This window comes from Typopeltis vanoorti, chromosome 23 (assembly GCF_054136105.1).
Source record: "Typopeltis vanoorti isolate ZY-2024b chromosome 23, IOZ_Tvanoo_1.0, whole genome shotgun sequence".
In the NCBI taxonomy this organism is placed as follows: Eukaryota; Metazoa; Arthropoda; class Arachnida; order Uropygi; family Thelyphonidae; genus Typopeltis; species Typopeltis vanoorti.
Genome location: NC_143571.1, coordinates 12,355,097 through 12,369,453, shown reverse-complemented (window position 1 = coordinate 12,369,453; position 14,357 = coordinate 12,355,097). Strand labels below are relative to the sequence as shown.

At 36.4% G+C, this 14,357-nt stretch overlaps 1 protein-coding gene across 1 annotated transcript in view; it reads right to left on the bottom strand.

Annotated features, from left to right (window-relative positions):
• The window catches only part of l(1)G0196 (inositol hexakisphosphate and diphosphoinositol-pentakisphosphate kinase), a 313,327-nt gene that overhangs the window by 41,310 nt on the left and 257,660 nt on the right, over positions 1 to 14,357 (bottom strand). The gene's annotated exons all lie outside the window — the stretch shown is intronic.

The following is a 14,357-nucleotide window of genomic DNA, read 5'->3' as shown; positions in this document are numbered from 1 at the left end:
ATAAAAATGTGCACAAATTCACATGGAGAGAAGAGGCTAGGAATAAGAAAAGTCTCACTGACTATGTTATTGTTGATAGTGATGTTTTCTCCCTGGTGCTGGACACCAGAATGTACAGAGTATTTGAAACTGGAAGCGATCACTATTTAGTCTTGAGCAGGATAAAATTGAATTTCATATTGAAAAGAATAACATGTAAGAAAGTTTTAAAGCGAATAAAAGTTGAGCAGCTCTCAGATGTGAACTATAGACTAAAATACACAAAGATTATTGAAGAAAAAATGAAACAGTTTGAGAACAGGAATCAAACCATGGAGATTCAGTGGCGAGCTTTGAAGAAAGCCCTAATTGATTCAGCTAGAGAGGCATGTGGTGAAGTTGTCTGCAAGGATAGAAAAATTAGAACTCCATGGTGGACAGAAGAAGTTAAAGAGGCAGTGAAGGAAAAGAAGAAAGCATATCAAAAGTTCCTGTCAAATAAGTCGGCTTGTGCTCTTAGAGAATACAGAGACAAATGAAGGAATGCTAAACACTGTGTAAAACTAGCTAAACAAAAGTCATGGGAGGACTTTGGCAAGAATATAGAAAATAAATATCAAGAAAGTGGTAAAATATTCTGCAGGTTGTTGAAGAAGCTTAGGAATGGAGGAAAGAGTGCTGTAAAAGGAGTTAGATATAATAAAAGTGACATGAAAACGGAAGAAAAAGATATCATTGAAGTATGGAGTAATTACTTTGAAAAACTGCTAAATGAAACATGCAGCAATGACAGCACAGTGGGAAAAAACACTGACCAGGCATGCAGTCAGGAATATCCATACTTGAAGTAGAAAAAGCCCTCAAAACCTTAAAATGTGGAAAAGCAGCAGGAGTGGATGAATATTCGACCAGAAATGCTGAAATATGGTGGTATAAAAGTGTTACATAGGCTGCACTGCATAATTCAGAAAGCCTGGACAGAGGGATGAATTCCCGATGATTGGAGCAGAGCTCTTATAGTACCCATATATAAAAAGGGAAATAAAACTGAATGTGAGAATTACAGAGGTATTTCCCAACTAAGTGTTCCTGGCAAGATCTATGCAAGTATACTTGAGAAACGATTGAGAAGAATTGTGGAAGAAAAGCTGGGTGAAGAACAAGCTGGATTCAGGACAAATAGAGGCTGTCAGGATCAGATCTTCACTTTACGACAAATAGTTGAGAAAGCATGGGAATATAACAAAGATCTGTATTTAAGTTTTGTCGATCTGGAAAAGGCATATGACAAGGTGCCAAGAGAGAGAAGCTATTCAATATGCTTCAGTTATATGGTGTCAATGGGGCATTATATCAAGAAATACTTAGTCTTTATTTGAGTTGTAAGTCAGCAGTTAGAATTAAGGGAAGTACAGGAAGATGGTTTAATGTTAATTCTGGTATGAGACAAGGATGTACAAATCCCCTCTGTTATTCATTATCTATATGGATCACATTATGAAGGAAAGTGGTATTAAACATGATATCAAAATTGGAGATGTTAATGTCAGCTCTTTGCTTTATGCGGATGATGTTATACTTCTAAATAAACCTGCTACAAGTCTGCAAGATTCTCTTACTAAATTGAATAACTGTTGTAATAGATATGGTATGAAGGTCAGCAATAAAAAGACAAAGACAATGAAAATAGGCAGAATCACTGAAAATGTCAACTGTGTTGTGAATGGAGAACCTGTGGAACAAGTAAAACATTTCAGCTACTTAGGCATGATTTTTAGTGAAGGTTGTAAATTCAATATAGAAATAGACAACAGAATCAGCAAAACTGGTATGGTAGGAAGTCAATTGAATAAATTCATATGGAATAAGAGAGAAATTAGTCAGAACACTAAATTAGCTGTATACAAGACATTGTTCAAACCAGTTTTAACTTATGGATCTGAGAGCTGGGTCAGAAGTAAAACACTTGACCAAAGACTAGAGACCGCAGATATGAGAGTCCTGAGAAAGATTAGAGGCATGAACAGATGGCATCAATGGCAATATCATATTAAAAACGAGGATATTAGGAAAGAACTTGACATTGTCAGCATCCAGGAATGCGTTAGCAGAGATAATATCAAGTAGTATGGTCACTTAAACAGAATGGGCGAGGAAAGATTAGCAAAAAAAGTGTTCTCTGCCATGTTGGCAGGAAAATGACCCAGAGAAAGACCAAGACATAGGTGGATTGGTACAATACAAAGTGCCTTAGACGATAGAAATATTTTTCTTCTTCTTCTTATTGTGCCATCTTCTATCGACGGTCAGTGACCATCTTGGCGAACAAACTGTGCTCTTGTGCTAATCTGAGCAGTTGTGCACTGCTCTTTCCTGTCCACGTCTTGATGTTGTCAAACCATTATATTCTTTTTCTTCCTCTAGTTCCTTTGCCATCAATTCTTCCTACCAAAATAGTTTGTAGAAGTTGGTATTTGCTGTTTTCTCATGATGTGGCCAAGATATGATGTTTTTCGTTACGTGATTATTTGGTTACAAGGTGTTTAGCTTTGCCAATGGGTTTTTAAGACATCTTCGTTGGTAATATTTTCTGTCCATGATATCTTTAGCATTCTTCTGTATAGCCACATCTCAAATGCCTCGATTTACTTGATGGTTGTCACCTTCAATGTCCATGTTTCAACTCCATAGAGCAGAATAGACCACATGTAGCATTTCAGCATTCGGCATATGACTTCCATGTTTAGGTCTTTATTGCAGAATAGTGTTCTCATTTTCATGAAGGACTGCCGTGCAACTTCAATCCTTGTCTTTATATCTATTTCTGGATCCCACCGTTCATTAAGCCAGCAACCAAGATATTTATATCTTGACACTTGATCGATATTTTTCCCATTGAGTGTCAGTTTCATTGATGAGGCTGGATGTTTGCTGATGATCATGTATTTTGTCTCGTTGATGTTTATATTTATTCTCATTCTTTGGCTTTCTATGTATACTCTGTCAATGAGTTTTTGGAGACCCATAATGTTATCTGCAATTAGCACGGTGTAATCTGCATATCGTAGGTTGTTAACAATCTTTCCATTTATTGTGATTCCCTCTGGACATTCTTCCAATGCTTTTTTAAAGATTACCTCTGCATATATGTTGAACAGGAGTGGTGAGAGCACACATCCTTGTCTCACTCCTCTTTTGATGTTAATATCACTGGAGGTAATGTTGTCTAATTGAACAGTAGCTGACTGATTCCAATACAGATTTGTTATTAGTCTTATGTCTTGTTCGTCTAGCCTTATTTGTTGAAGGACTTCTATTAAGTTAGTGTGTTTGACTTTGTCGAATGCTTTTTCAAAATCTATGAAACACATAAAGACAGATTTCTGTTTTTCTATGCATTTTTGTATCAATATTTGGGTACAGAAAAGGGCATCTCTAGTACCAAAATCATTCCGAAAGCTGAATTGTGTTTTACTTAGAGTTTCTTCACTTTTTCTATAAATGCGATTCTGAATTACTTTCAAAAATATTTTTAATGTTTGGCTCATTAGACTAATAAGTCGGAAGTCACCACAGGAATTCGCTTTGGGTTTCTTTGGGATAGTGATAAATGTAGATTTGAGCCAATCTGATGGAAATTCATCACTTTCATATATTTCATTAAATAGTTTTTCAAGAAGGTTGATGTTATCTGGTTCTATTAATTTTAAAAATTCTGTCAGCACACCATCTGGTCCACTGGCTTTTCGCTTTTCCTGTTTTACTTGATCTTATGGCGTACTCTATTTCACATTTTGTGATTGCTGGTCCTTGAATGTTATCTTTTATATTTATAGGCTTCTGTCTAGTATCACTGAAAAGTTCTGTTACATATTTTATCCAAATCTGTGCTTTATTCTCTTCTTCTAGAACTATTTTTCCATTTTCGTCTCTTAGAGACACTATTTGCTTTTTCCTGAGTTTTCCAGAAATTTCATTGATTTTCTTATACAAATTGAAATTATCATGTTTCTTCTGAAGCAGTTCAATTTTAGAACATAAATTTTTCATCCAATTTTCCTTGGCTTCTTTTATTTTTTTCTTGATGATGTTATGTGTTTCTGTATACCTGGCAAGGTCTTTGTTTTTGTACATTCTTCTTGTATCAATAAGAGAAAGAATCTCATCTGTCATCCATTCCTGTTGTTTTATATTATTCACATAACCTACTTCTTCAATACTTGTTGTTACGATGCCATTCTTTAAGCTATTCCAAAGAGATTCCACTCTTTTATTTTCTTCTATGTTAATCTGTTGTAATCGCAGGTCTTGGCACTTTTATTTATGTTCGGGTCTTTCAGTTTTTCTACATCAATTTTCTTTTTCTTTTTTTGTGATTTTTTAGCTGATTTTAATCTAAGAAGTACTTCTGCAACTATGGGATTGTGGTCTGATGAGATATCTGCTCCAGGATAAGTCTTTGCACTCTTTATACTACTGTGGAATCTTTTATTTATCAGTATGTAATCAATTTGATTTCTGACAATGTTATGTTGGTTATCTTGAGGCGATTTCCAAGTGTACAGTCTTCTGGGTGGAAGTTTAAACCAGGTATTTGCTATTGTTAGATCTTCTTCCTGACAGAACTGGACTAGGCGATCTCCTCTGTCATTTCTGGTGCCTAAGCCATGTTCTCCAACAATTTCTCCATCATCCCCTCTTCCCACTTTTGCATTGAAGTCACCCATCACTATGTTTATATCATGTTTCTTTGTTAGGTGTTCATTCTCTTTTAGGTGTTCATAAAACTCTTCAACATCTTCTTCACTTTTGTCAGCTGTGGGTGCATAAGCTTGGATGATATTTATGTTAACGGGGTTTCCCTTAAGTTGTAACAGCATTATCCTTTCAGAAAATGGAATCCAATTTATTACCGATTTATTAATTTCTTCATCTGCTATTACAGCTACACCATGTCGATGTTTGTTCTCCTCATTCCTAGAGTAATACACTGTCGTATTATCTTGTTGACACTTTCCAGATCCTGGCCATTTTGTCTCGCAAATTCCCAAAATCTGGATACCCAGCCTCCTCATTTCTCTTGTGGCATTTCTTAATTTGCCAGCTTCATACAGAGTTCTGACATTCCAAGTTGCGATTTTAAAAGTGGACACCATTTTGAGCCTGGAGATTCTTTGCACCCCCATCCCATTTAAGGGACGCCAGGAACTTGGGGCCAATTCTAAGGGTTTGCTCGCCATAGTGGTTGTTCTGGAGATAAGGTAGAGCAGTAGTTTCTCCGTTTGCTTTCTGCTCCACAGTATTACAGACATACACACAATACAATCATATTGCCATCTGCAAATCTCTGATCACAAGCTTTTCCATCATCATTTGGCTTCAACCTTGTGTCAGTACTGACAATGCTGCTTCCCAATGTTAGGGGCAGTGACCCCAGCAGGTGCTTATTTAATGGTGGCACTACTCGCCATGTCACCGAGTTGTCATTGGGCTTTGTGAGGGTTTAAGTGAGACAGAGTTGCCACTTCTGCTCCCCCACACCCTGATAGCTCAGTCGCTGTTGATCCATGGCTGCTTATTCGCCAGATTGCTCTGCTTATATCGCAGCTAGCCTCCATATCTGAAGGCTGTTCCCCGATCCACCACCTGGGGACGCACCCGGTAGTAGTCAGCTCTGCCCTGGGGATAGAAATATAAGATCTGATAATGTTGGAGTCTTGACAAGTAACAGACTGATTTGGAAGAAAATTGTAAATAGGAAGTTAGTAATGATGATGATTACTAAGATAGGACTTACCTCTTATAAAACTATGATGTCCCCATAGAATATCATACTCCTATCCACCCATTCCCAAATTTTACTTTTAACCTACTTTCCAACATTCAGATACTAACTGGTCACTAATTTGCTACTTCTGCCTTGGAGCCACCTTTATGTAATGGAAATATTTACTCTCTTTCCACTCCCTTAGCTGAGATTTAGATTAAACAACTTCATTCACTTACACATTCTCACAGCATACAAGCCGACATCGTTCAGGCCCACTGCTGTATTCTCATTGATATTTTTCAATGTACTGAGTATCTCTAGTTCATCTACCCGAATTTTCACATTAGTGTCTGTCACGTCAGTAACTGCAAAGTTGCAAAGTCATCACCTGGATGATATACCCTTGCAAGATGATCACTTAGCAATCAATCTCTTTCTTCTGCTTCTGTCACTGTCCTACCATCAGCACTGAGTCAAGTGGTATTTCCATAAGCAGCAATAAACACTTTTGGATTTACTTTGGCCTGTTGAGGTAATTTTCTCTCAAAATATGATTTAGCCTTCCTTATCATTCTTGCTTATGCTTTATATTGGTCAAGAACATGCTAATCACTTTGAATTGAATGTAAGAATGATGTTCTTGGTGGGAACCCAATGATCATCCCTATGTATGCATATTCTTTTCATACTGTAACTCCCTTATCCTTCAGTTTGGAGTAGATCTCTTCATCTGGTACATTGAGGAAATCTCACTCTGATATTATGCCTCAGAAAAAGTTTAAAATTTTGTGCAAAAGGGGGGGGGTAACCATATTTGGCATCCTGATAAATGTAACCTTTTTTGACTGCGTGTCAGTTGATGCTTCAATAAGTATATCTGCTGAATGACACTCTTTACAGTCTTTGAAGATTCTACCAATCCTTCCAAACCCTTGAGAAGAGAAAAATATGCAAAAAAAAAAAAAAAGCATAGAAAAAAAAAAAAGAATAAAAAGGACAGGAACCATCACTGGAAGGTCCCCTTCACAATGATCAGGTGCCTCACATGGAGGGGAGAGGATGAAGGCAGTGACAGCAAATGAATCAATGTGCAGGTGGTGCAGAAGAAGTGTACAGATACCTGTGACCTGAATTTGACAAAATGGAAGGACTTATATAATGCTGATGGAATACACTTAAATGGATTCAGAATTGGGTGTCTAGAGAGCTTTGTTCATTGAAAGTGTGGAAGTGGAAGGTCAGAAAAAGTAAAGTAATCCAGATGAATGGGGGGATGTGTGTGTGTGTGTGGAGGCACACATGAGATAAGAATGATCAAAAAATGCAGAATCTAGTCTCTCAAGCAGCAAATATTGAATGGGTAGTAATACAGAATGTTAAGTTTATATATACTACTGCTAGAAGAAGAAGAGTGGAGTTTCTTGCCTTGGTTTGTGCAACCTGCCAGAAGTTAGAGTCAATGATGACCCTTATCTGTCAGCAGATACAATCACAGGATAGAATGTGAAGGGTCTAGTATTTTCAGAGAAGATAAGTAGAAGTACTGCTAATGATATTAGATGAACTGCAACGAAAAAGATTACAAGACAGTAGTGCAGATGGCAGTTCATTTGAGATAATGCAGTGTGAGACTGAGGCTAATAGCACAAAATATCCAGTTAGTTGCTGCTATAGGTCAGAGGAGGTCAATAATGATGTGGAGGAGAAGACATATATCAACAAATTGGCACAATGAGTGCAGGATGAGTAATTATTAAGAGGGACTTCAACTATGGAGACAGACTGGAGGGAGGAGCGATCACATGGCAGGAAGAAAAGAATTAATTCACCTAGTGAGAGTTAATTACTTTGAAATAGCATGCACTGGAGAGAGATCCTGAAGTATGAGAATGTTGGATCTGGTCAGTCATAACATTCATAACCAAGGCCACATTGCCTGTGATTGGGAAGATTGATCATTTGGTCTTGCCATGAAAAATTGAGAAATGCAGAGTTTACATTTAAGAAAGGGTACAAGTGGAACTAGAAGGCAAGTGATTATGAGAAGCTCAGGAAGTGATATGAAGCAGTGCTAAAGCATAAAAATCTGCAAAGGAAGGATATTATAGTGCATGAGGAATAGTCAAACGGTACTTGAAGAAAACAATACCAGAATATATACCCAAGGTCAGAAGGATAAAATCAGGTAGGAGTTAGATGAATGAGTACTATCATTAAGCAGAAGCTACAAAAAAGAAAACGTGGTAGAGGTTATGCAAGAAGAAAGGTGATTCACTAACTCATGAAGCACAAGGCACACAAGAAACGTGACCAGTATGGTAAGGAAGGCAAAATTAGATTATGAGAAGAAATTAGCAGAGCAGGCCAAAAGAAATCCCAAAATTCTGAGTGAGCGCTTTGCAAGGGTATATTATCCAAGTGAGGATACTGCTGTGACAGGGAAAACGGATGTACGAACAGATGTTGATGAATTGGAAGGACTTAGAATTTTTCAGAATCGCAATGCAAATATGACTGTGGGATTAGATGGGATATTAGCATCAGTTTGACAATAATGTGAAAAATGACTGGCAATGCTTCTGACTAGGCTGTTTAACTTAAGTCTCAGACAAAATAATTCCTTTGCATAAAGGAGGCTATAAGACTGCAGTAGCAAATTACAGACAAATCAGTATTTTGGGAATGGTGATAAAAGTATTGGAAAAGTTGATCAAGGACAGAATTCAAGACTGAGTGGATAAGAATATGATAATCTATGAAGGGCAGCATGGCTTAGTGAAGTGTCAGAGTCATGCCTTAATAATTTACTAACTGTTTATAACAGACTGACAGTTGAGTTTGATAAATAGAATTGCTACATAATAATACCGCTGGGTTTTGCAAAGGCATCTGAGAAGATACTACCTGGAACTCTGTTATGCAAATTAGAACAAATCGGGACAAATACCAAAAAGTAAAATAAGGAGGAGCAGAATCCAGAAGAAAGCAGATGAATAGTAGTGTGCCGCAAGGCTCTGTGCTTGGACTTCTGTTTAAGTTGTACATAAATGGTATAGAAAATAATCTGAAGTGAAATAACTCAGTTGTTTTCTGATGATGTAAAATTGGATAGGATATATTAATCAAGGTGATGTACACCCTCTGTCCAAAAAGAAACCGAACTTTTCGAAAATAGAAGAAACTACTGGCGCCACCTGTTGTATCTTTTTATTGTCGAAAGCGGCAACCTTCATTAGTGTTGTGTCAACTGTTTATGACATTTGTTACATTAGAAGCCAAGTTATAGTGCAAAGAGTGACAGTGTATTTTGACAAACAGTCGGAAAATGAGTTTCAAACAGAGAGCTGCAATTGACTTTTGTGTTAAACTTGGTAAAAGTTTTACCGAAATGCATCAAATGCTTCAAAAAGCATACGGTGATGAATGCTTATCCAGTACTCAAGTTTACAAGTGGTTTAAGCAATTTCAAAGTGGTCATGAGATGCTTGAGGACGACAAAAAGCCAGGCCATCCAAAAACTGGACTGAGCAAAGTTAACTTCCAAAATGTGTGTGATTTCATCAAAGAAAACCTGAAATCATCTGTGAGATTGATTGAAGATGAATTGGGGATTCCAAAATCAACTGTGCACAACATTTTGACCAAGAGTTTTTGAATTCGCAATTTGATCCCCACAAGTTGACCAACCAAAAAATGTATCAAATTGAACACTGCAAGGACCTCATTAAAATCGCTCGTAAGGACTCAAATTTCCTTGAAACAATCATTACTGGTAACGATTGTTTCAAGGAAGGCTCATACTCAAAACGTGGTGTTTTGAGTATGAGCCCGAAACCAAGCACCAGAGTGCTGAGTGGAGACCACCAGAAGAGGGGCATCTGAAAAAAAAAAGTCGCTTGGAGAAGTCAAAAGTAACTGATTTGTTTCTACGATTCCAAGTGCATTAACCACAAAGAATTCATTCCACCTGGCCAAATGGTCAATGGCAAGTTTTATCTTGAAGTTTGAAGAGATTGATAGCAAGAATTCGTCGCGTACGGCATGAATATCATGGTGCAGGCAGCTGGTCACTTTTGCACGATAATGCACTATCTCATCGTTCGCACATTGTGAGACAGTTTTTTAAGCAAAAATCAAGTTTGTGTGTTGGATCACTCGCCGTATTTACCTGATTTAACACCCTGTGACTTCTTTCTCTTCCCCCGACCTCATCTGCCGATGAAAGGAAAGTGATACGAAACCACTGAAAACATTCAAGCAGCAGTAACCACGACCCTCAACAGTACACTAAAACTGATATAATAAACTCATTTAACGAATTAATTGACCATGACAAACACTGTATGGAAGCTGAGGGAGAGTATATTGATTGAAATAAAATGATTTGAATAATTATAATTGCCTGTGTTTTATTTTCTATCAAAAGTTCAGTTTCTTTTTGGACAGAGGGTGTAAATTGCAGGATGATTTATATTAGTCAACAGTATGGGCAAAAGATAACAGGTATCAGTTTAATATGGAAAATTGTAAAGTTATGCATTTCGAGATAAAAATATTACAAACTGTGCACCACACTGATAGAACGGCACTCTAGGAAAATGATGAAGCTAGGAATTTTGGAATTGTAGTAGATGGAGAGTTGAAGTTGAGATAGTATAATGCTAAGATTGCACAGTACATTATAGGATTACTTGGTTATTGAAGAAGACACTAACAAGCAGAGATAAGGAAGTTATCATTTCTCTTTATAAGGCCTCAATACAACTACATCTGCATTACTATGCTCAGCTCTGGTTACTTGAGTTTCTTAGGGTTAAGGAAGTAGAGAGAATACAGAGGGAAATGAACAATGGTCTATGGAATGCTGCAGATAGCATTAGATTGAGAGTTTGTGGGTTGCAAAAGTTGGATGACAGGCAAAAAGCCCATCAACCAACTTTTCAAGAGGATATGATAGAAACATTTAAGTTACTTAAAGGTTTTTATTATTGATGAAGAAGTAAGATTTCAGCACTCAGCTAGAGGGGGGGGGGAGATACTGAAACAAGAGGTCATCCCCCCTGGAAATTGAGTAATAATGTAGAATGATATAATCACGTAATCACAAGAAAGATATTTATTTAACCAAATATTTCGGTTTGGAAATAGCAGACCATCGTCAGTGGTATTACAAAAACAGTTTCAAAAATACAAGCTAGAATACTAACAATAGATCGTTAAAATTAGAACACGCTGCGTGATGTTATATCACTAAGTATGAAACGGAATATTTTGAAGTAAAAACATGAGTGAATTTGGTATTAATAAAAAAAAAAAAAAAAAATTAATTAATTAATTAATGAGTAATCTTGATTAGACTTTCCCAGATTCTTGATATAGATATACAGTCATTACGATTCAGGTTGGGGCAATGGAGCAAGGCCTCCACGCTTTCCTTGAACAAACAATCGAACCTATAACGGGATCTATGTAAGAGGCGAGTCCTGGACCAAAGGATGCTGTGGTCAGTTTCAATCCCGTGTTGAGCCAAACCAGACTTTTCAGGTTTGTTGTGAAGAATGGATGATTGATGTTCTTGGATTCTTTTTTTCAAGAGAACGTCCAGTTTGTCCAAAATGAGAGAGATCACAGTTGCACGGAATTTGATAAACTCCAGGAAGAGATAAAGTTGAGCGTTTGTCTTTAGGAAAAGGAAAATGAGAAGATAATTTGTTAATAGGTGAATACGTAGTTGTTAAATCATATTTCTTTAAAATTCTTGCAATAGGTTCTGAAATACCGGAGTTATAAGGAATAGGCACTCGACGTATTGAAACTTTGTTGTTTTGTGGAGGATTATAAGAATTCAGAAGACGTTGAGTACTTTTTTCAGAAAAGCCATTGAGTTTCATGTGTTGTTGGATAGTAGAAAGTTCTTTTTGTAGATAATCAAAAGTAGAACAATTAGTTTGGGCTCTTCTAATGAGGCATTTTATAATTCCTGTTTTTTGACATGGATGATGGGCTGATTCTTTAAGAATATAACGACCTGTGAATGTTGGTTTCCTGTATACTGTAGTTGTAAGAATATTTGAAAGTGATCGGATGAGGAGAATGTCTAAAAAAGATAACTGGTTGTTTTCTTCTAATTCCATAGTAAACTTTATGCGATGATGCAAGGAATTAATACTGTTTAAAAAGGAAGGTAAAGCGTTTTTGCTGTGAGGCCAAATAGTAACTATGTCATCTATATATCTTACCCAAAAAGATGGTTGAGGGAAAATAGATGCGAAGAGGACTTTTTCTAAATGTTCTAAATAAAAGTTGGCTAAAGCCCGGAGAAAGAGGACTTCCCAAGGCCATTCCTTCTACTTGGCTATAAAATTTGTTTTGACATACGAAATATCCAGAATGTATTACAAAATCGAATAGTTTTATAATATCTTGAGGAAAGATGTCAGCAAGTAATTTTAAAGTTTCCTTGAGAGGTACATTGGTATATAAATATTCTATATCAAAACTAACCATAAGATCTGTAGGTTGTAATGAGACATTTTTTAATTTTTTAAAGAAATCTGAGCAGTTTTTTAAAAAAGAATTAGAGTTGCCAATGTAAGATTTCAATAATTTAGCTAGATATTTGGCTATACGGTAAGTAGGAGAATCAATACAATCTACTATTGGCCGAAGAGGATAGTCAATCTTATGGATTTTTGGAAGGCCATAAAATCTAGGAGGTCTTGCAAAATGAGTTTTAAGTCTTTCAATTGTGTGTTTATCCAAACTGATGACTTCATCAAGGAGAGAATTTAATTTCTTTAGTTGTCTGTTGGTTGGATTATAATCAATTTCTTGATATGTGGAGCGATCTCGAAGCAAAAGAGAGTTTTCTTCTGTAATTTGCTGAGTCCATAACTACTGTTGCTTTTCCCTTGTCAGCTTTAGTGATAATGAGGTGATTATTTTTTCTCAAGGACTGTAAAGATTTCATTTCAGAAGGAGATATGTTGGAAGGAGGAAGTTTAGCCTTAAGTAGAGATGAAGCAACTTCTAGGCGAAGAGCATTAGCTTTCTCACTGGTTAGATGATTAAGATTCCTTTCAATGTTAACTAGGAAATCTAGATATGGTATTTTATTTGGAACAATAGAAAAATCATGTCCTTTTGACAGGATGAGGGTTTCGCTTTTAGTCAAAGGACATCCGGATATATTTACAATCCAATTATCTGGAGTTATGAATGGCTGGGATTGTCTAGACGAAAGAGCTTCATATTTACGGTTAAGATGTTCACTTAGTTTATTATAAGCATGTTGAGTGGAACATTTAGCCACATTTAGAACTATGTGAGAAAGATGTGGATCCAAATTTGTGGATATATAGGTGCGCAAATCAGAAATCTCATGACTCTGAATAGCAAGGTCACGTTTAGCAGCTTTAAGTTGATTACAGATTAGAGTTAAACTAGTGTTCCAGTAAATATTATGAGCTCCAGGAGATTTTATTGTTTCTTTAATCTTAGCGAAATTGGGAATAATCTTGTTGTCACGGCACATTTTTAAGAAATTAATCTTTGCTCGTAACCTACCTTGTATAACTGAAAGTTTTCCTAATTTACCAGTTATTTTGGTAGCATTTTCCCCGTGAAGGATAAGAATTTGTTGTTTCAAGGATACTTGCGACATAAGACTGAATGATATAATCACGTAATCACAAGAAAGATATTTATCTAACCAAATATTTTGGTCTGGAAATAGCAGACCATCATCAGTGGTATTACAAGAACATTTAGAAAAAGTCCTCTTCGATTCTATTTTCCCTCAACCATCTTTTTGGGTAAGATATATAGATGACATAGTTACTATTTGGCCTCACAGCAAAAACGCTTTACCTTCCTTTTTAAACAGTATTAATTCCTTGCATCATCGCATAAAGTTTACTATGGAATTAGAAGAAAACAACCAGTTATCTTTTTTAGACATTCTCCTCATCCGATCACCTTCAAATATTCTTACAATTACAGTACACAGGAAACCAACATTCACAGGTCGTTATATTCTTAAAGAATCTGCCCATCATCCATGTCAAAAAACAGGAATTATAAAATGCCTCATCAGAAGAGCCCAAACTAATTGTTCTACTTTTGATTATCTACAGAAAGAACTTTCTACTATCCAACAACACATGAAACTCAATGGCTTGTCTGAAAAAAGTACTCAATGTCTTCTGAATTCTTATAATCCTCCACAAAACAACAAAGTTTCAATACGTCGAGTGCCTATTCCTTATAACTCCGGTATTTCAGAACCTATTGCAAGAATTTTAAAGAAATATGATTTAACAACTACGCATTCACCTATTAACAAATTGTCTTCTCATTTTCCTTCTCCTAAAGACAAACGCTCAACTTTATCTCTTCTTGGAGTTTATCAAATTCTGTGCAACTGTGATCTCTCTCATTTTGGACAAACTGGACGTTCTCTTGAAAAAAAGAATCCAAGAACATCAATCATCCATTCTTCACAACAAACCTGAAAAGTCTGGTTTGGCTCAACACGGGATTGAAACTGACCACAGCATCCTTTGGTCCAGGACTCGCCTCTTACATAGATCCCGTTATAGGTTCGAAT